The following is a 23,490-nucleotide window of genomic DNA, read 5'->3' on the forward strand; positions in this document are numbered from 1 at the left end:
TCTTCAAAATCACTGGCATGAATTTGTGCCAAGATTTCAGCCCTGGTACGAGGCGATAGATCACGTTTCTGCCTCTTACTTTCTTCTTCTTTCTTCTCGAATGAATTAGATCGTTTCATCTTGAAAGCAAAAAGTCAAATGACTCAAGTTCAAACACCATGAGCTACTTTATAGTCATAGCAGACCAGCGTATATAAAAGGGTGTGTGTCTTGTCCTTTCACTATTCATTTCACTCTCAAGCCGAGCACAACGATGGAAGAGACTAACCAGATGGAACGTTTCGTCAGAGCTTTGCGAGGGGTCATTAGAAAATTCTCTTCAGACCAGCCTACGGACAAATCTTGGCGATCCATCAAGGACTGCAATTCGTGTTGTAACTGGGACATCTCGCTCAAATGGGGATTGGGAGGTAAATGCGGGGTGTGTTGTTCTTGCCACCGATGGTATTCCATCCATCGTTTGTAAGGCACTAAAGCTAGTTTTCGTCCTTCCATGGGGTTGTCAGGGGTCGATTCTGAGATCTTGGGACTTCCGAAGGCCTTTTTATCTTGCTCCCACCAGTCCTCCCAACATGGTTCCCAAGACTCCTTTCAGTATGGGGCCTAACAAGAGAGGTAAAATACCTCCACGTTGCACTAACATCTTCTTTTTTTGACGAATGGGAATTTTCTTTTGAACCATTTTCCGAAGAACGTGACGATGTTTGCCTAAGCATTGTTTCTGGTGTTTGGACAAAGGGATCGTGCCTTTCAAAACGTTCAAACAACATTCGCACACGGTATCGATGACCTCTTTGGAGGCCGTTTGAATGAGTTTTTTTCGTAGGGGTGGAGAAGCTTTGGACAGGACAGATAACAGGTCCCCATGTTTGGCTAAACGTGGTGGCAGTCCTTTCCTTTTCTTTCCTTGGGGTTTTCTGGAGGGTGACATCTTTGAGTCTTTAGGAGCACCAAAAAACACTGATACCCTACTCGGTCACAGGCCTTTTTTATACTGGAACGCGTCGCCACTGATTGTCTTTACGGCGTATTAGTTTGAGGACAGGCATGACACGTCGTGCAGGGATACGTAACGGACTAAATCGAGCCAGTTCTTGCTTGGACAAATCCAGTAAACTTTGTAACATGCCCGATCTTTCATGGACTTTGATTTTGGGAGAAGGTACTTTGTGAGCAGCAGCCACTGCCACTAAATTGGAAGGTCCTGCCACTGGGGAAGTTCTTTTGGGGTCATCAACGGAGAAGTTCTTGGTGTGATCAACGTCTCCAAGTACTCTTCAGTTCCTGGTGACATCAACGGAGAAGTGGATAAACGTGAGGCTGCCGGAGACGCAGTCACCGCTGTGGCAGGTCGTGGTTTGCGAGTGTAAGGTTGCGTCCTGGCCGAAGTGCCTCTCTTGCGACTAGTTTTCTTCTGTGGACTTTTCTTTTTCTGGGGACTTTTTCTCTGTTTCTTTTTCTGGGGGCTTCTTTTCTTTTTCCGGGGTGGTGTCTGGTAAGAGGAGGGTCCTGCCACTGGAGAAGTTATTCTTCTTGGGGACCTGTTTTTTTTCTTTTTCTTCTTGGGGCTTCGTTGGACTTTTGTCTTGGGGATAACTTTGGGGGCATTAGGATCCCATCTTAAGAGTGAGCGAATGATGACCCCTCCTAGAGTACCGCTCCCTCCAGGTTTCAAAATGATTTGTTTTTTGGTTTGAGTGTCGATGCGGGGATCGGCCAGTTGGACTAAAGCAACTTTGTTTCGATCGAAAAAGCGTTGGGTTTGATGAGGAATCTGAATGATTCCTTGGAGTATTTGACGTGCTGTCACCGTGAACCATCGTAAGACTTCTTTGAGACTAGCTTCTAAGACACGAGCTCGTGTTTGTGGATTTTTTTCTCGACTGATGCCATACAAGGCACGAATCAATTTGACGGGAAGATGCGACTGAAGGGACGTCATGTTCACACTGTGTGAGACAGACGAAAAAGGGTCTGAGGTTTTTATAGATATTTTTCATGGGGAGTGAAATGAAGTCGAGGACGGAGACGTGTACAGGACAGGCCCTCCGTCTTGGCACCAGTGGTGAAACAAGTGGGTACGAAATCGCAAATCCTCGGGAGTCGTAGGTTTCAAATCGACGAGTAAATAGGCGTGTGGCGTTTGAGTGGCATCGTCGTACGCCTGAGTCAGCCAAGGCGTTCCTAACTGTTTGGCTAAGACTTGCACTTGCGATTTATCTCGAGGGCTTTTAAACAAGACCACGTAATGCGCATTGAGACTGATGGTGCGATGGGCTTTACTTTGTTGAAACAAATTTTTGGTGATGTAAACGACACTGGCATTACGGTGATGCCCTTTGCGCGTGAACCACAATTTAATTTCTTCTTCGTCTTCTCCTAACATGTCGTCGAAAATGACCAAATGGGTTTGACGGGAGTCAGAGACGATGCCGTCGTCTTCTTTAGGAATGCCTTCCACAAACACGATGGAATCGCCTTGACTTTCTCGCAAGAGGCTGTACGCCGATTGCCACACTTTGTAACACCACACGATTCGTTGAGGGGGTCGATCGATCAAATGATGTTTTTGTTCGATCAAACGTTTGACGAATTCGGTTTTGCCTGAACCGCTAGGTCCAGCAATGAGCATGTTAAAGGGATGGCGAAGATACAAAGCCTCCCAACTGGCACGATCTAAGTGTTCGTCGATGACTTTGACAGTAGAGGAAGAGGGAGCAGAGACAGTAGAGGTAGCCATGGTGTGAGAAATGTCACTTGTGACACCAGAACAAACAAGACAAGAGTTTATATACTTTTTCAGAACACGTTTATTGAATGTTTTTTTTTAAACATGAATACGAAAGACAAAAATACATAAAAGCCAAAGGCTTAAGTACAAGGATACAAGGCACATGATAACTATGAACGTGGAATAAACACAAGTGTCTGTACAACAACCACATGTTTTGGGTAATGTTCTAACCAGTTCTATAGTAGGGGGTAAGGTCACACAAGTGTCCTCCCGAAAGGGTCTTTCAGGCCTGTCCACGACAGTCCTGTCCTGGGTGACGGGTTCTTCTGGCACCGTCACTAACACGGGTTGAAAAGTAACTTTTTTCCTTGAACAACTCTCGTGCATACTGGGCCACTTCTTGGGTCCAAGCCTCAAAACCCCATTCTTTCCAGGCACGGACATCTGTCCAATGGGGATGTAAGTCACAAGCTACACACACATCGTCATACACGTCTTGGGTAGCTAAAAGTTGACGAATCTTTTTTTCCTGTTGAGGTCAAGAAGTATCCAGATGAAACCGCAAGGCTTTGAGCAAAAGGAGTTTTTCGTGACCATTTAAGGCCATTGAGGTGGTAAGTACTGATCGTAAAGAGTCCACAAAGAATCGGCTGGTAAACGAAATCCCAGAAAACAAGTCACTAAGACACACACCACTTGTCGTCCCAAATTGAATGGATACAGTTCTTGTAATAATCGATGGTAATGATCCACGGTTTGAATATGGTCATTGAGTTCCTTCCACGGAATCTGTTGGATGACATGTGACATAAACCGTGGCATGGCTGCCTGTTTTTATATTCTCTTTTTTTCGGATGCAATACACGTACTTTCTAGCCAGAGATCTTCGTTCTCCAGTAGGGAATGTAAATCTTGCATACTGTAACCGAAACGTCAGAGTTCCTTTAGGTGTTTCCTCTTCCTCTAAGTAGGTTCCACGTAACAAATGTTTGTAATCCTTTAACTTGTCTTCCTCAATGCGTTGCACTAGGTGAATCTCGAAGTAACCATAATCATGAACATGTCGATCATTAGCGACCTCAAAGTTTTGAACAATGTCTGACCATTGAAAGAATTTCTGACGAATCAGTTCTCTTATACCATTCAGGTACCAGTGGTTAAAGATCTGGTGACGTATCGGATGCAATTGTTCTTTACGTTTCACTTGTATTTTGACCAGCTCTCGGTAAATGCGTTATCTCAACTCCACAGGCAAAGCACGAATGTTCTCTTGTAAAGTATCCATGAATAGGTCATACTAAATCCTCTTTGGTCTGACACAAGAAATGTACTGTTTGCACAAACATGGTTTTAATTCATTGTCGAATCTAAATCGTTTCACCACTAATCTACACATTACAATTCGTTCAGAAGTTTCCTCTTTCACCAAGTTGACATTGCGTGAAAGATGTTGGTAATTCGTTAACTCTTCCTCTGGAATTCGATGCAGTACGTTTACAATGTAGTAGATAGAATCGTCAATACCAAACCATTCCTTTTTATAACCAGGAGGTCGTTGATCAATGTCTGTCCAATGGAACACTTTCAACTCAATCAGTCCTTGTATAGCCTGAAGGTACCAGTGGTTCAAACACCGGTGACGTAACGGATGCAATTGTTCTTTACGTTTCACTTGTATTTTGACCAGCTCTCGGTAAATGCGTTCTCTCAACTCCACAGGCAAAGCACGAATGTTCTCTTGTAAAGTATCCATGAACAGATTATTATGGTAAGAAGTTACTTCAATGTCTCGGTCCCACTAAGGGTAAGTAATAACAATTCGGTGACCATCGAGCATGTTCTACGTAGGCCGAATCTTGCGGTTCCCAGTGGTGAAGTGACACACCGCAACTGAAGCACTTGACTTTATCTCCTTCGCCCAAGTAGAAAAATCCGGCTCTGACTAATTCTTCGGGGGTCGGTCCTCCCAGATACTTAGGCCATTTTCCTTTGAACGATTGAAGACGATTTTCAAAGTCGCAGTATTCCGACAAACGCACAGGAAACGAATATTCGTTTTTCACAGGTTCGTTTCGATGAGGGTTGGGTGACATGAACAGGAGTTTGCTCAGGGCTGGATGACATCCGTAGGGGGGTAGACGTGAAGGTGAACATTCCCCTTTAAAACGAAACCCAGTAAAATGTCCAAGAGGACGAGCGGCATCACTTTCGCATCCCACAGGTTTGACACGCACAGCATCACTTTCCATGATAGGGGTAGGGACACTAAAGTTCCCATGATGCTTTACGGCATCGCTCAGGTCACAACGTACAGCATCGGTCCCATCGCAAGGCTCACAATCGCACTCGTCTGCAAACTCCGTTACGCAATTACAATGGTAACCACATGGACAATCGCAGTTTCCTTCCGGACATTTTCCGTCGCAATGCCTGGGTCTTATCCATCCAGTATTAGTCACACTAGAGAAAGATACAACTTTTTTACAATCCCCAAACTGGAACGATGTCTCTTTCAAAGTATTCATCTTGTTCGCTCGGTCTTGGTAGTCACAATGAACTATCGATCTTGACCATAGCCCCCTTTTTATACTAGTCGCAATGCAGTCTCCAGCTTGTACATCTTTCCTTTTTTACGTTTTTTATGTCTTGTTTCGGAAGGTACCGTCTCTAAGGTACCGTCAACATTGTACCGTAGTGTGATGGGTGGAAAGGCCATAGAAAGGTAAGGGCAGTGCGGAGACCATCGAGTATGTTCCAGAATAGCTGAATCTTTATAGATACATAGATCCATTCGTAACTTTAGTCCGCAAGCGAAACACTGTACCTCGTATCCCAATCCTGACTCAGGTCCCAAGTAGACAAATCCTGTTCTAGCTAAAACATGCGAAGAAGGTAATCCTTCCCTATCCGTAGGCCATTTCAGAAACGTGTCCAATCGACGGGCACAATCACAATAGTCAGGTAAGAAGACTGGAAAATGGTAGGGTTTGAACTTGGAGTTCTCATCGGGTTTCTCACTCGATTCTTGCTGTGACGAAGTCATCTTTCTGGTGGGTGACTATCCTCTTACAACCAATGTTTTATACCAACGTGTCCATACGGTAAGGTGAAATGATTGGGAAGTCGAACTCGCTTCTGGTACACGATTTGATAAACTTTTTCCAAAGGTTGACTGACGATGTGGTGAGTGGGTAAACGTACAATCTTGTTCGGTTGGTAAGTGGTCACTTTAAAGTTTCCATCCTCTCCCGATTGCAAGGCTTCTTTCAATACCCCAAAGTTGACCACTCGACTGGTACGATAATTCAGAGTCAGTCCTTTCACTTTGCACGTCGTGTGCACTTCTCCTTGTTTGTCCCGGTATTCGTAGCCGTAATTTTTGGGACCGCCACTGACGAAACTTAGAATCTTGTCGTCGGGATGCTCGTCTGTCCAGGCTCCTAAACGGTCTCCTTCGATGTTAGGGTGATGTTGAATCGGGTGATGGATGTAAATGCAACTGTCCGTGTCAAAGTACAGGACGCGTTCTTCTAACAGTTCTAAAGCTTCGTACAATTTTAAGCGAGCATGGGCTGTCACGTAAGCCGCAATGATGACATTTCCAAAAGGGTCGTCTTGTACAAAGTCCAGATCTTCTTCGTAATTGACCAAGATCAAATTCTCTCGAACGACGTCCACGTGCTTCATGTATTTGGTTTTGTCGTGAATCATCTGGAAGTAGCGGGAAGGTTCTGTCAAATATTCCGTCTTGGGTAAACACGGTCGTTGTGCCATTTTACCCCACAAGCAATTTAACATCACTTTGGCAAACGATCGCCTGCCTTCGTTTTTCTCGATGTGGTCTAAAGAGATGCCTTCTTGTTCGTAGTATTTCTCTTTGAATTGTATTTGGTCTTCGGGAGTGTGACACCAGGAAGGATAGCCGCTGGCTTCTTGTTTCAGTTTCAGAAAGGCATCCACGTAGTCAGCGAAAATGCCTTTCTGACTGGGATCACCCTTGTGGTATTGTTGTGTCTTGGGAAAGTGGCAAATTTCGTACACTTCTAACAGTTGGTATCCCATGTCCAGAGCTTTGAACAATTCTACGCTGACCCAGGTTCCCGTCAAGGCACGTTCTTCCTGGGTGTGCTGACAAGGTTGGTCTTGGTTGCACGTTTCGGCACAAGTACGGCACAATGGAAACATCAGTTTGCCTTGACAATGGTGAGGTAAGACGGGATGGTATAGGTTCGTGGGAGGCAAAACTTTACACTTGATCAACCCTTCGTATTGTCGAATGTTTTTCAGGTCGATGTGTTCCGTTAACAATTGCGGGTGCCCTACAGGAAAGCGATAATATTTGCACACGTAGGGATACAGCGAACACACGTCCAAGTATTTGATTTCTTCTCCTTTCTCTTCGTCGGCTTGGTACAGCAAACAGGTGGCATTGGTCCTTCCTCCGTACAAACTATCCCTCGGGTTCAGCGGGTCCATGAACTGGTAACTTTCCACGAGGCGTTTAAACTCGGGATCGGTTTTCATACGGTGATCGTACTCGTGTTCCCACATTTCCACCACTTGGTATCCTTGCTGTTCTAACTTTAGGCGCCGCTGACAAGTATCCTGGTACAAGTCTTCCATGGTCCGTTGTAAAAACTGATTTTTAGTGCCACGGTCAGGGTAACAGACGGGACATCCGTGAAATAAGCAACCGTTAAACTCGTACACGATCTTGGGGTTTTCTAAGTCCCAGCCATCGACCGAATACGTTCCGATGGTCTTTTCGCCCCCTCCGTTGCGAGCATGCTGAATCCACTTGTCTTCCTTGTCGCACAAGTAATGTAACCAACGTAGGGCTTTGACCGAGTATTGACGTTTGACATAGTGAGTCGTTTGAGGACTGATGACAGCCACGGTGTTTTCAGGCATGAATCGTTGTCGATACACTAAGGAACACGCTTTGGCAATGGTGCAAGCTTCTTTCAAAGGATCGACCCCTCCGTGTTCCATGAACAGTTCTCGAAATTTTCCACAGCAACGCCGTAAAATGTCCACGTCGGAACGACAATACTTTAGCATTTCTTCCTGAAAGTCGAAAGGGTCCGAGGCGTGAGCCTGGTACCAAGCGTAGAAAGCTTCTCGTTGTTCGGTACGCATGTTGTCGGGGTAGTAATAGTGAGCCTCAGGTAAATGGGGTAGAACGGCGTGTTGATTGGCTTCCGTATTGAAAAAGTGTGGAAAGTACCCTTTAGCCATTTCTGTCATTCCAAACGTTTTAGGCATTCGACTCAAAGGCATGGCCAAGTAACTCATCGAATCTTTAAACTGTACTTGTCCCACTTGCATGAAAATGATTTTGGCTCCGTTCAAAGTCACTTTAGGACGCTCGGTGCCTTGTTCCGTATAGTACCTCAAAAGAAACTGTCCATCGTATCCGGAGAAATTGTGAGCCATCACCGTGGCATGACGATGACAATCTCCGTAACGTTCAATGCATGACGATGACAATCTCCGTAACGTTCGATGTCCTCTTGGCTCCACGTCTTGTCGACGGGGTCTAAGACCCATTGGGCAAAATCGGCTAGCGTGTTCGGTCCCCAAAAGATTTTTTCACGCCCTCCAGGAATCTTGCTGCAGTGAGGGCAATGACTGAAGATAGGTTCTTGAATGCACTTCTCGCACGCTCGATGAGCCACGCAGAAATTAGGAATGTGAATGCCGGTTTCTTGCATGCATTCGAAATCGAAAAAGATGAAATTGCCTTTCTTCTTGTGACCGTCCTCTTTCTCTGGTGGGGGTTGGTATTTTTGCACGTAACATTGGTGTTCCAAGTCCACGATGTGGTGACAAATGTGACATTTTTTCTTTCCTCGACATACGTGTGCCTTGGCAGCATTGGTACATATGACTTGTTCACACGTAGGGCACAATCTCAGGAGTTGACAAGCACATTTCTTCTGTGAACCTTGCGTTTTCAGATGTTGTTGGTAACAGGTAGGGCTGACAAACGTGCGCAGACAAGTTGAACAAGGCACTGGTTCTTCGCTCAGACAGGGTGAAGAGGCCAAACATCCTGAGCATTTCAATCCACAATGCTTGTGCTGCTCTCGATTATTATAACCATGGTCACATTTCTCACAGTAATAACCGTATCCCAGGAATCCGGTGATACTGGTAATGGTATCGAAATGGTCATCGTGATGATAAACATGAATGTATTTTCCGTCCTTAAAGTCTTGGCCTCGAAACAACAGAGGTCCGCGCACTTCTTGAGGGTGCACTTTCAAGGTGTAGCGTGGAGCTAGGGCATCTTGCAATTTTTGCATCTCAGGAATGCCACAGGGTGTGTCTTTGGACAGTCCGGCTTGTTGTAACAGGAGTTCTGCTTCATTTCGTTGTTTGGCTCGATCGGATCGTTGAATAGTTTTCCAGGTTCTTTTCCATTCTACCGTGTCGTTCTTGTTGGCATAGGTTCGTCCCACCACGATGGCACGGGCTAAACACATCTGGTCATGAGGGTTGTGAATTTGGACAAGGCTACGCTTAATGCTGAGAAGGTCGTTCACCAATAACATCTTTTTGCGTCCGGTCCCTTGAGGAGGAGAGACGTGGGTCATGTCCAATGTGGCTTTTCCATCGGTGATGTCAAACTGGTCATTAGATTGTTGCACGTGTTGAATCTTGTCCATGACTTTGGAAGCGGTCAATTCTGCAGGGGTGCTAAACTCGATCCAAACAGGGGATTTCAAACCGTCGTGTTGTATGGAAAGTCTCAAGCGATCGTCTTCTTTGGGTTGACATTGTTGCTTGAGTGCAGTGAGCAAAGAATCCCACACCTCAGTGATGAACACTTCTGCTTTCTCTAACGGCACTTCAGCCTTGAAATCTTTAAACTTCACTGTGTATTTGTAAGCCGTGGTTCTAAATTTTCTAGAGGAGCGCTTTTCCGTCTCTCGAATGGAATAGTACTTTTCAGGGTTGACTAAGGGTGGTGAACTTGGTTTAGAGGGTTCTGATTCTGGTTCACTCATGTCCTCTTCAAAATCACTGGCATGAATTTGTGCCAAGATTTCAGCCCTGGTACGAGGCGATAGATCACGTTTCTGCCTCTTACTTTCTTCTTCTTTCTTCTCGAATGAATTAGATCGTTTCATCTTGAAAGCAAAAAGTCAAATGACTCAAGTTCAAACACCATGAGCTACTTTATAGTCATAGCAGACCAGCGTATATAAAAGGGTGTGTGTCTTGTCCTTTCACTATTCATTTCACTCTCAAGCCGAGCACAACGATGGAAGAGACTAACCAGATGGAACGTTTCGTCAGAGCTTTGCGAGGGGTCATTAGAAAATTCTCTTCAGACCAGCCTACGGACAAATCTTGGCGATCCATCAAGGACTGCAATTCGTGTTGTAACTGGGACATCTCGCTCAAATGGGGATTGGGAGGTAAATGCGGGGTGTGTTGTTCTTGCCACCGATGGTATTCCATCCATCGTTTGTAAGGCACTAAAGCTAGTTTTCGTCCTTCCATGGGGTTGTCAGGGGTCGATTCTGAGATCTTGGGACTTCCGAAGGCCTTTTTATCTTGCTCCCACCAGTCCTCCCAACATGGTTCCCAAGACTCCTTTCAGTATGGGGCCTAACAAGAGAGGTAAAATACCTCCACGTTGCACTAACATCTTCTTTTTTTGACGAATGGGAATTTTCTTTTGAACCATTTTCCGAAGAACGTGACGATGTTTGCCTAAGCATTGTTTCTGGTGTTTGGACAAAGGGATCGTGCCTTTCAAAACGTTCAAACAACATTCGCACACGGTATCGATGACCTCTTTGGAGGCCGTTTGAATGAGTTTTTTTCGTAGGGGTGGAGAAGCTTTGGACAGGACAGATAACAGGTCCCCATGTTTGGCTAAACGTGGTGGCAGTCCTTTCCTTTTCTTTCCTTGGGGTTTTCTGGAGGGTGACATCTTTGAGTCTTTAGGAGCACCAAAAAACACTGATACCCTACTCGGTCACAGGCCTTTTTTATACTGGAACGCGTCGCCACTGATTGTCTTTACGGCGTATTAGTTTGAGGACAGGCATGACACGTCGTGCAGGGATACGTAACGGACTAAATCGAGCCAGTTCTTGCTTGGACAAATCCAGTAAACTTTGTAACATGCCCGATCTTTCATGGACTTTGATTTTGGGAGAAGGTACTTTGTGAGCAGCAGCCACTGCCACTAAATTGGAAGGTCCTGCCACTGGGGAAGTTCTTTTGGGGTCATCAACGGAGAAGTTCTTGGTGTGATCAACGTCTCCAAGTACTCTTCAGTTCCTGGTGACATCAACGGAGAAGTGGATAAACGTGAGGCTGCCGGAGACGCAGTCACCGCTGTGGCAGGTCGTGGTTTGCGAGTGTAAGGTTGCGTCCTGGCCGAAGTGCCTCTCTTGCGACTAGTTTTCTTCTGTGGACTTTTCTTTTTCTGGGGACTTTTTCTCTGTTTCTTTTTCTGGGGGCTTCTTTTCTTTTTCCGGGGTGGTGTCTGGTAAGAGGAGGGTCCTGCCACTGGAGAAGTTATTCTTCTTGGGGACCTGTTTTTTTTCTTTTTCTTCTTGGGGCTTCGTTGGACTTTTGTCTTGGGGATAACTTTGGGGGCATTAGGATCCCATCTTAAGAGTGAGCGAATGATGACCCCTCCTAGAGTACCGCTCCCTCCAGGTTTCAAAATGATTTGTTTTTTGGTTTGAGTGTCGATGCGGGGATCGGCCAGTTGGACTAAAGCAACTTTGTTTCGATCGAAAAAGCGTTGGGTTTGATGAGGAATCTGAATGATTCCTTGGAGTATTTGACGTGCTGTCACCGTGAACCATCGTAAGACTTCTTTGAGACTAGCTTCTAAGACACGAGCTCGTGTTTGTGGATTTTTTTCTCGACTGATGCCATACAAGGCACGAATCAATTTGACGGGAAGATGCGACTGAAGGGACGTCATGTTCACACTGTGTGAGACAGACGAAAAAGGGTCTGAGGTTTTTATAGATATTTTTCATGGGGAGTGAAATGAAGTCGAGGACGGAGACGTGTACAGGACAGGCCCTCCGTCTTGGCACCAGTGGTGAAACAAGTGGGTACGAAATCGCAAATCCTCGGGAGTCGTAGGTTTCAAATCGACGAGTAAATAGGCGTGTGGCGTTTGAGTGGCATCGTCGTACGCCTGAGTCAGCCAAGGCGTTCCTAACTGTTTGGCTAAGACTTGCACTTGCGATTTATCTCGAGGGCTTTTAAACAAGACCACGTAATGCGCATTGAGACTGATGGTGCGATGGGCTTTACTTTGTTGAAACAAATTTTTGGTGATGTAAACGACACTGGCATTACGGTGATGCCCTTTGCGCGTGAACCACAATTTAATTTCTTCTTCGTCTTCTCCTAACATGTCGTCGAAAATGACCAAATGGGTTTGACGGGAGTCAGAGACGATGCCGTCGTCTTCTTTAGGAATGCCTTCCACAAACACGATGGAATCGCCTTGACTTTCTCGCAAGAGGCTGTACGCCGATTGCCACACTTTGTAACACCACACGATTCGTTGAGGGGGTCGATCGATCAAATGATGTTTTTGTTCGATCAAACGTTTGACGAATTCGGTTTTGCCTGAACCGCTAGGTCCAGCAATGAGCATGTTAAAGGGATGGCGAAGATACAAAGCCTCCCAACTGGCACGATCTAAGTGTTCGTCGATGACTTTGACAGTAGAGGAAGAGGGAGCAGAGACAGTAGAGGTAGCCATGGTGTGAGAAATGTCACTTGTGACACCAGAACAAACAAGACAAGAGTTTATATACTTTTTCAGAACACGTTTATTGAATGTTTTTTTTTAAACATGAATACGAAAGACAAAAATACATAAAAGCCAAAGGCTTAAGTACAAGGATACAAGGCACATGATAACTATGAACGTGGAATAAACACAAGTGTCTGTACAACAACCACATGTTTTGGGTAATGTTCTAACCAGTTCTATAGTAGGGGGTAAGGTCACACAAGTGTCCTCCCGAAAGGGTCTTTCAGGCCTGTCCACGACAGTCCTGTCCTGGGTGACGGGTTCTTCTGGCACCGTCACTAACACGGGTTGAAAAGTAACTTTTTTCCTTGAACAACTCTCGTGCATACTGGGCCACTTCTTGGGTCCAAGCCTCAAAACCCCATTCTTTCCAGGCACGGACATCTGTCCAATGGGGATGTAAGTCACAAGCTACACACACATCGTCATACACGTCTTGGGTAGCTAAAAGTTGACGAATCTTTTTTTCCTGTTGAGGTCAAGAAGTATCCAGATGAAACCGCAAGGCTTTGAGCAAAAGGAGTTTTTCGTGACCATTTAAGGCCATTGAGGTGGTAAGTACTGATCGTAAAGAGTCCACAAAGAATCGGCTGGTAAACGAAATCCCAGAAAACAAGTCACTAAGACACACACCACTTGTCGTCCCAAATTGAATGGATACAGTTCTTGTAATAATCGATGGTAATGATCCACGGTTTGAATATGGTCATTGAGTTCCTTCCACGGAATCTGTTGGATGACATGTGACATAAACCGTGGCATGGCTGCCTGTTTTTATATTCTCTTTTTTTCGGATGCAATACACGTACTTTCTAGCCAGAGATCTTCGTTCTCCAGTAGGGAATGTAAATCTTGCATACTGTAACCGAAACGTCAGAGTTCCTTTAGGTGTTTCCTCTTCCTCTAAGTAGGTTCCACGTAACAAATGTTTGTAATCCTTTAACTTGTCTTCCTCAATGCGTTGCACTAGGTGAATCTCGAAGTAACCATAATCATGAACATGTCGATCATTAGCGACCTCAAAGTTTTGAACAATGTCTGACCATTGAAAGAATTTCTGACGAATCAGTTCTCTTATACCATTCAGGTACCAGTGGTTAAAGATCTGGTGACGTATCGGATGCAATTGTTCTTTACGTTTCACTTGTATTTTGACCAGCTCTCGGTAAATGCGTTATCTCAACTCCACAGGCAAAGCACGAATGTTCTCTTGTAAAGTATCCATGAATAGGTCATACTAAATCCTCTTTGGTCTGACACAAGAAATGTACTGTTTGCACAAACATGGTTTTAATTCATTGTCGAATCTAAATCGTTTCACCACTAATCTACACATTACAATTCGTTCAGAAGTTTCCTCTTTCACCAAGTTGACATTGCGTGAAAGATGTTGGTAATTCGTTAACTCTTCCTCTGGAATTCGATGCAGTACGTTTACAATGTAGTAGATAGAATCGTCAATACCAAACCATTCCTTTTTATAACCAGGAGGTCGTTGATCAATGTCTGTCCAATGGAACACTTTCAACTCAATCAGTCCTTGTATAGCCTGAAGGTACCAGTGGTTCAAACACCGGTGACGTAACGGATGCAATTGTTCTTTACGTTTCACTTGTATTTTGACCAGCTCTCGGTAAATGCGTTCTCTCAACTCCACAGGCAAAGCACGAATGTTCTCTTGTAAAGTATCCATGAACAGATTATTATGGTAAGAAGTTACTTCAATGTCTCGGTCCCACTAAGGGTAAGTAATAACAATTCGGTGACCATCGAGCATGTTCTACGTAGGCCGAATCTTGCGGTTCCCAGTGGTGAAGTGACACACCGCAACTGAAGCACTTGACTTTATCTCCTTCGCCCAAGTAGAAAAATCCGGCTCTGACTAATTCTTCGGGGGTCGGTCCTCCCAGATACTTAGGCCATTTTCCTTTGAACGATTGAAGACGATTTTCAAAGTCGCAGTATTCCGACAAACGCACAGGAAACGAATATTCGTTTTTCACAGGTTCGTTTCGATGAGGGTTGGGTGACATGAACAGGAGTTTGCTCAGGGCTGGATGACATCCGTAGGGGGGTAGACGTGAAGGTGAACATTCCCCTTTAAAACGAAACCCAGTAAAATGTCCAAGAGGACGAGCGGCATCACTTTCGCATCCCACAGGTTTGACACGCACAGCATCACTTTCCATGATAGGGGTAGGGACACTAAAGTTCCCATGATGCTTTACGGCATCGCTCAGGTCACAACGTACAGCATCGGTCCCATCGCAAGGCTCACAATCGCACTCGTCTGCAAACTCCGTTACGCAATTACAATGGTAACCACATGGACAATCGCAGTTTCCTTCCGGACATTTTCCGTCGCAATGCCTGGGTCTTATCCATCCAGTATTAGTCACACTAGAGAAAGATACAACTTTTTTACAATCCCCAAACTGGAACGATGTCTCTTTCAAAGTATTCATCTTGTTCGCTCGGTCTTGGTAGTCACAATGAACTATCGATCTTGACCATAGCCCCCTTTTTATACTAGTCGCAATGCAGTCTCCAGCTTGTACATCTTTCCTTTTTTACGTTTTTTATGTCTTGTTTCGGAAGGTACCGTCTCTAAGGTACCGTCAACATTGTACCGTAGTGTGATGGGTGGAAAGGCCATAGAAAGGTAAGGGCAGTGCGGAGACCATCGAGTATGTTCCAGAATAGCTGAATCTTTATAGATACATAGATCCATTCGTAACTTTAGTCCGCAAGCGAAACACTGTACCTCGTATCCCAATCCTGACTCAGGTCCCAAGTAGACAAATCCTGTTCTAGCTAAAACATGCGAAGAAGGTAATCCTTCCCTATCCGTAGGCCATTTCAGAAACGTGTCCAATCGACGGGCACAATCACAATAGTCAGGTAAGAAGACTGGAAAATGGTAGGGTTTGAACTTGGAGTTCTCATCGGGTTTCTCACTCGATTCTTGCTGTGACGAAGTCATCTTTCTGGTGGGTGACTATCCTCTTACAACCAATGTTTTATACCAACGTGTCCATACGGTAAGGTGAAATGATTGGGAAGTCGAACTCGCTTCTGGTACACGATTTGATAAACTTTTTCCAAAGGTTGACTGACGATGTGGTGAGTGGGTAAACGTACAATCTTGTTCGGTTGGTAAGTGGTCACTTTAAAGTTTCCATCCTCTCCCGATTGCAAGGCTTCTTTCAATACCCCAAAGTTGACCACTCGACTGGTACGATAATTCAGAGTCAGTCCTTTCACTTTGCACGTCGTGTGCACTTCTCCTTGTTTGTTCCGGTATTCGTAGCCGTAATTTTTGGGACCGCCACTGACGAAACTTAGAATCTTGTCGTCGGGATGCTCGTCTGTCCAGGCTCCTAAACGGTCTCCTTCGATGTTAGGGTGATGTTGAATCGGGTGATGGATGTAAATGCAACTGTCCGTGTCAAAGTACAGGACGCGTTCTTCTAACAGTTCTAAAGCTTCGTACAATTTTAAGCGAGCATGGGCTGTCACGTAAGCCGCAATGATGACATTTCCAAAAGGGTCGTCTTGTACAAAGTCCAGATCTTCGTAATTGACCAAGATCAAATTCTCTCGAACGACGTCCACGTGCTTCATGTATTTGGTTTTGTCGTGAATCATCTGGAAGTAGCGGGAAGGTTCTGTCAAATATTCCGTCTTGGGTAAACACGGTCGTTGTGCCATTTTACCCCACAAGCAATTTAACATCACTTTGGCAAACGATCGCCTGCCTTCGTTTTTCTCGATGTGGTCTAAAGAGATGCCTTCTTGTTCGTAGTATTTCTCTTTGAATTGTATTTGGTCTTCGGGAGTGTGACACCAGGAAGGATAGCCGCTGGCTTCTTGTTTCAGTTTCAGAAAGGCATCCACGTAGTCAGCGAAAATGCCTTTCTGACTGGGATCACCCTTGTGGTATTGTTGTGTCTTGGGAAAGTGGCAAATTTCGTACACTTCTAACAGTTGGTATCCCATGTCCAGAGCTTTGAACAATTCTACGCTGACCCAGGTTCCCGTCAAGGCACGTTCTTCCTGGGTGTGCTGACAAGGTTGGTCTTGGTTGCACGTTTCGGCACAAGTACGGCACAATGGAAACATCAGTTTGCCTTGACAATGGTGAGGTAAGACGGGATGGTATAGGTTCGTGGGAGGCAAAACTTTACACTTGATCAACCCTTCGTATTGTCGAATGTTTTTCAGGTCGATGTGTTCCGTTAACAATTGCGGGTGCCCTACAGGAAAGCGATAATATTTGCACACGTAGGGATACAGCGAACACACGTCCAAGTATTTGATTTCTTCTCCTTTCTCTTCGTCGGCTTGGTACAGCAAACAGGTGGCATTGGTCCTTCCTCCGTACAAACTATCCCTCGGGTTCAGCGGGTCCATGAACTGGTAACTTTCCACGAGGCGTTTAAACTCGGGATCGGTTTTCATACGGTGATCGTACTCGTGTTCCCACATTTCCACCACTTGGTATCCTTGCTGTTCTAACTTTAGGCGCCGCTGACAAGTATCCTGGTACAAGTCTTCCATGGTCCGTTGTAAAAACTGATTTTTAGTGCCACGGTCAGGGTAACAGACGGGACATCCGTGAAATAAGCAACCGTTAAACTCGTACACGATCTTGGGGTTTTCTAAGTCCCAGCCATCGACCGAATACGTTCCGATGGTCTTTTCGCCCCCTCCGTTGCGAGCATGCTGAATCCACTTGTCTTCCTTGTCGCACAAGTAATGTAACCAACGTAGGGCTTTGACCGAGTATTGACGTTTGACATAGTGAGTCGTTTGAGGACTGATGACAGCCACGGTGTTTTCAGGCATGAATCGTTGTCGATACACTAAGGAACACGCTTTGGCAATGGTGCAAGCTTCTTTCAAAGGATCGACCCCTCCGTGTTCCATGAACAGTTCTCGAAATTTTCCACAGCAACGCCGTAAAATGTCCACGTCGGAACGACAATACTTTAGCATTTCTTCCTGAAAGTCGAAAGGGTCCGAGGCGTGAGCCTGGTACCAAGCGTAGAAAGCTTCTCGTTGTTCGGTACGCATGTTGTCGGGGTAGTAATAGTGAGCCTCAGGTAAATGGGGTAGAACGGCGTGTTGATTGGCTTCCGTATTGAAAAAGTGTGGAAAGTACCCTTTAGCCATTTCTGTCATTCCAAACGTTTTAGGCATTCGACTCAAAGGCATGGCCAAGTAACTCATCGAATCTTTAAACTGTACTTGTCCCACTTGCATGAAAATGATTTTGGCTCCGTTCAAAGTCACTTTAGGACGCTCGGTGCCTTGTTCCGTATAGTACCTCAAAAGAAACTGTCCATCGTATCCGGAGAAATTGTGAGCCATCACCGTGGCATGACGATGACAATCTCCGTAACGTTCAATGCATGACGATGACAATCTCCGTAACGTTCGATGTCCTCTTGGCTCCACGTCTTGTCGACGGGGTCTAAGACCCATTGGGCAAAATCGGCTAGCGTGTTCGGTCCCCAAAAGATTTTTTCACGCCCTCCAGGAATCTTGCTGCAGTGAGGGCAATGACTGAAGATAGGTTCTTGAATGCACTTCTCGCACGCTCGATGAGCCACGCAGAAATTAGGAATGTGAATGCCGGTTTCTTGCATGCATTCGAAATCGAAAAAGATGAAATTGCCTTTCTTCTTGTGACCGTCCTCTTTCTCTGGTGGGGGTTGGTATTTTTGCACGTAACATTGGTGTTCCAAGTCCACGATGTGGTGACAAATGTGACATTTTTTCTTTCCTCGACATACGTGTGCCTTGGCAGCATTGGTACATATGACTTGTTCACACGTAGGGCACAATCTCAGGAGTTGACAAGCACATTTCTTCTGTGAACCTTGCGTTTTCAGATGTTGTTGGTAACAGGTAGGGCTGACAAACGTGCGCAGACAAGTTGAACAAGGCACTGGTTCTTCGCTCAGACAGGGTGAAGAGGCCAAACATCCTGAGCATTTCAATCCACAATGCTTGTGCTGCTCTCGATTATTATAACCATGGTCACATTTCTCACAGTAATAACCGTATCCCAGGAATCCGGTGATACTGGTAATGGTATCGAAATGGTCATCGTGATGATAAACATGAATGTATTTTCCGTCCTTAAAGTCTTGGCCTCGAAACAACAGAGGTCCGCGCACTTCTTGAGGGTGCACTTTCAAGGTGTAGCGTGGAGCTAGGGCATCTTGCAATTTTTGCATCTCAGGAATGCCACAGGGTGTGTCTTTGGACAGTCCGGCTTGTTGTAACAGGAGTTCTGCTTCATTTCGTTGTTTGGCTCGATCGGATCGTTGAATAGTTTTCCAGGTTCTTTTCCATTCTACCGTGTCGTTCTTGTTGGCATAGGTTCGTCCCACCACGATGGCACGGGCTAAACACATCTGGTCATGAGGGTTGTGAATTTGGACAAGGCTACGCTTAATGCTGAGAAGGTCGTTCACCAATAACATCTTTTTGCGTCCGGTCCCTTGAGGAGGAGAGACGTGGGTCATGTCCAATGTGGCTTTTCCATCGGTGATGTCAAACTGGTCATTAGATTGTTGCACGTGTTGAATCTTGTCCATGACTTTGGAAGCGGTCAATTCTGCAGGGGTGCTAAACTCGATCCAAACAGGGGATTTCAAACCGTCGTGTTGTATGGAAAGTCTCAAGCGATCGTCTTCTTTGGGTTGACATTGTTGCTTGAGTGCAGTGAGCAAAGAATCCCACACCTCAGTGATGAACACTTCTGCTTTCTCTAACGGCACTTCAGCCTTGAAATCTTTAAACTTCACTGTGTATTTGTAAGCCGTGGTTCTAAATTTTCTAGAGGAGCGCTTTTCCGTCTCTCGAATGGAATAGTACTTTTCAGGGTTGACTAAGGGTGGTGAACTTGGTTTAGAGGGTTCTGATTCTGGTTCACTCATGTCCTCTTCAAAATCACTGGCATGAATTTGTGCCAAGATTTCAGCCCTGGTACGAGGCGATAGATCACGTTTCTGCCTCTTACTTTCTTCTTCTTTCTTCTCGAATGAATTAGATCGTTTCATCTTGAAAGCAAAAAGTCAAATGACTCAAGTTCAAACACCATGAGCTACTTTATAGTCATAGCAGACCAGCGTATATAAAAGGGTGTGTGTCTTGTCCTTTCACTATTCATTTCACTCTCAAGCCGAGCACAACGATGGAAGAGACTAACCAGATGGAACGTTTCGTCAGAGCTTTGCGAGGGGTCATTAGAAAATTCTCTTCAGACCAGCCTACGGACAAATCTTGGCGATCCATCAAGGACTGCAATTCGTGTTGTAACTGGGACATCTCGCTCAAATGGGGATTGGGAGGTAAATGCGGGGTGTGTTGTTCTTGCCACCGATGGTATTCCATCCATCGTTTGTAAGGCACTAAAGCTAGTTTTCGTCCTTCCATGGGGTTGTCAGGGGTCGATTCTGAGATCTTGGGACTTCCGAAGGCCTTTTTATCTTGCTCCCACCAGTCCTCCCAACATGGTTCCCAAGACTCCTTTCAGTATGGGGCCTAACAAGAGAGGTAAAATACCTCCACGTTGCACTAACATCTTCTTTTTTTGACGAATGGGAATTTTCTTTTGAACCATTTTCCGAAGAACGTGACGATGTTTGCCTAAGCATTGTTTCTGGTGTTTGGACAAAGGGATCGTGCCTTTCAAAACGTTCAAACAACATTCGCACACGGTATCGATGACCTCTTTGGAGGCCGTTTGAATGAGTTTTTTTCGTAGGGGTGGAGAAGCTTTGGACAGGACAGATAACAGGTCCCCATGTTTGGCTAAACGTGGTGGCAGTCCTTTCCTTTTCTTTCCTTGGGGTTTTCTGGAGGGTGACATCTTTGAGTCTTTAGGAGCACCAAAAAACACTGATACCCTACTCGGTCACAGGCCTTTTTTATACTGGAACGCGTCGCCACTGATTGTCTTTACGGCGTATTAGTTTGAGGACAGGCATGACACGTCGTGCAGGGATACGTAACGGACTAAATCGAGCCAGTTCTTGCTTGGACAAATCCAGTAAACTTTGTAACATGCCCGATCTTTCATGGACTTTGATTTTGGGAGAAGGTACTTTGTGAGCAGCAGCCACTGCCACTAAATTGGAAGGTCCTGCCACTGGGGAAGTTCTTTTGGGGTCATCAACGGAGAAGTTCTTGGTGTGATCAACGTCTCCAAGTACTCTTCAGTTCCTGGTGACATCAACGGAGAAGTGGATAAACGTGAGGCTGCCGGAGACGCAGTCACCGCTGTGGCAGGTCGTGGTTTGCGAGTGTAAGGTTGCGTCCTGGCCGAAGTGCCTCTCTTGCGACTAGTTTTCTTCTGTGGACTTTTCTTTTTCTGGGGACTTTTTCTCTGTTTCTTTTTCTGGGGGCTTCTTTTCTTTTTCCGGGGTGGTGTCTGGTAAGAGGAGGGTCCTGCCACTGGAGAAGTTATTCTTCTTGGGGACCTGTTTTTTTTCTTTTTCTTCTTGGGGCTTCGTTGGACTTTTGTCTTGGGGATAACTTTGGGGGCATTAGGATCCCATCTTAAGAGTGAGCGAATGATGACCCCTCCTAGAGTACCGCTCCCTCCAGGTTTCAAAATGATTTGTTTTTTGGTTTGAGTGTCGATGCGGGGATCGGCCAGTTGGACTAAAGCAACTTTGTTTCGATCGAAAAAGCGTTGGGTTTGATGAGGAATCTGAATGATTCCTTGGAGTATTTGACGTGCTGTCACCGTGAACCATCGTAAGACTTCTTTGAGACTAGCTTCTAAGACACGAGCTCGTGTTTGTGGATTTTTTTCTCGACTGATGCCATACAAGGCACGAATCAATTTGACGGGAAGATGCGACTGAAGGGACGTCATGTTCACACTGTGTGAGACAGACGAAAAAGGGTCTGAGGTTTTTATAGATATTTTTCATGGGGAGTGAAATGAAGTCGAGGACGGAGACGTGTACAGGACAGGCCCTCCGTCTTGGCACCAGTGGTGAAACAAGTGGGTACGAAATCGCAAATCCTCGGGAGTCGTAGGTTTCAAATCGACGAGTAAATAGGCGTGTGGCGTTTGAGTGGCATCGTCGTACGCCTGAGTCAGCCAAGGCGTTCCTAACTGTTTGGCTAAGACTTGCACTTGCGATTTATCTCGAGGGCTTTTAAACAAGACCACGTAATGCGCATTGAGACTGATGGTGCGATGGGCTTTACTTTGTTGAAACAAATTTTTGGTGATGTAAACGACACTGGCATTACGGTGATGCCCTTTGCGCGTGAACCACAATTTAATTTCTTCTTCGTCTTCTCCTAACATGTCGTCGAAAATGACCAAATGGGTTTGACGGGAGTCAGAGACGATGCCGTCGTCTTCTTTAGGAATGCCTTCCACAAACACGATGGAATCGCCTTGACTTTCTCGCAAGAGGCTGTACGCCGATTGCCACACTTTGTAACACCACACGATTCGTTGAGGGGGTCGATCGATCAAATGATGTTTTTGTTCGATCAAACGTTTGACGAATTCGGTTTTGCCTGAACCGCTAGGTCCAGCAATGAGCATGTTAAAGGGATGGCGAAGATACAAAGCCTCCCAACTGGCACGATCTAAGTGTTCGTCGATGACTTTGACAGTAGAGGAAGAGGGAGCAGAGACAGTAGAGGTAGCCATGGTGTGAGAAATGTCACTTGTGACACCAGAACAAACAAGACAAGAGTTTATATACTTTTTCAGAACACGTTTATTGAATGTTTTTTTTTAAACATGAATACGAAAGACAAAAATACATAAAAGCCAAAGGCTTAAGTACAAGGATACAAGGCACATGATAACTATGAACGTGGAATAAACACAAGTGTCTGTACAACAACCACATGTTTTGGGTAATGTTCTAACCAGTTCTATAGTAGGGGGTAAGGTCACACAAGTGTCCTCCCGAAAGGGTCTTTCAGGCCTGTCCACGACAGTCCTGTCCTGGGTGACGGGTTCTTCTGGCACCGTCACTAACACGGGTTGAAAAGTAACTTTTTTCCTTGAACAACTCTCGTGCATACTGGGCCACTTCTTGGGTCCAAGCCTCAAAACCCCATTCTTTCCAGGCACGGACATCTGTCCAATGGGGATGTAAGTCACAAGCTACACACACATCGTCATACACGTCTTGGGTAGCTAAAAGTTGACGAATCTTTTTTTCCTGTTGAGGTCAAGAAGTATCCAGATGAAACCGCAAGGCTTTGAGCAAAAGGAGTTTTTCGTGACCATTTAAGGCCATTGAGGTGGTAAGTACTGATCGTAAAGAGTCCACAAAGAATCGGCTGGTAAACGAAATCCCAGAAAACAAGTCACTAAGACACACACCACTTGTCGTCCCAAATTGAATGGATACAGTTCTTGTAATAATCGATGGTAATGATCCACGGTTTGAATATGGTCATTGAGTTCCTTCCACGGAATCTGTTGGATGACATGTGACATAAACCGTGGCATGGCTGCCTGTTTTTATATTCTCTTTTTTTCGGATGCAATACACGTACTTTCTAGCCAGAGATCTTCGTTCTCCAGTAGGGAATGTAAATCTTGCATACTGTAACCGAAACGTCAGAGTTCCTTTAGGTGTTTCCTCTTCCTCTAAGTAGGTTCCACGTAACAAATGTTTGTAATCCTTTAACTTGTCTTCCTCAATGCGTTGCACTAGGTGAATCTCGAAGTAACCATAATCATGAACATGTCGATCATTAGCGACCTCAAAGTTTTGAACAATGTCTGACCATTGAAAGAATTTCTGACGAATCAGTTCTCTTATACCATTCAGGTACCAGTGGTTAAAGATCTGGTGACGTATCGGATGCAATTGTTCTTTACGTTTCACTTGTATTTTGACCAGCTCTCGGTAAATGCGTTATCTCAACTCCACAGGCAAAG

This window comes from Sinohyriopsis cumingii, chromosome 9 (genome assembly GCF_028554795.1).
Source record: "Sinohyriopsis cumingii isolate HCF-2022 chromosome 9, ASM2855479v2, whole genome shotgun sequence".
Taxonomy (NCBI): Eukaryota; Metazoa; Mollusca; class Bivalvia; order Unionida; family Unionidae; genus Sinohyriopsis; species Sinohyriopsis cumingii.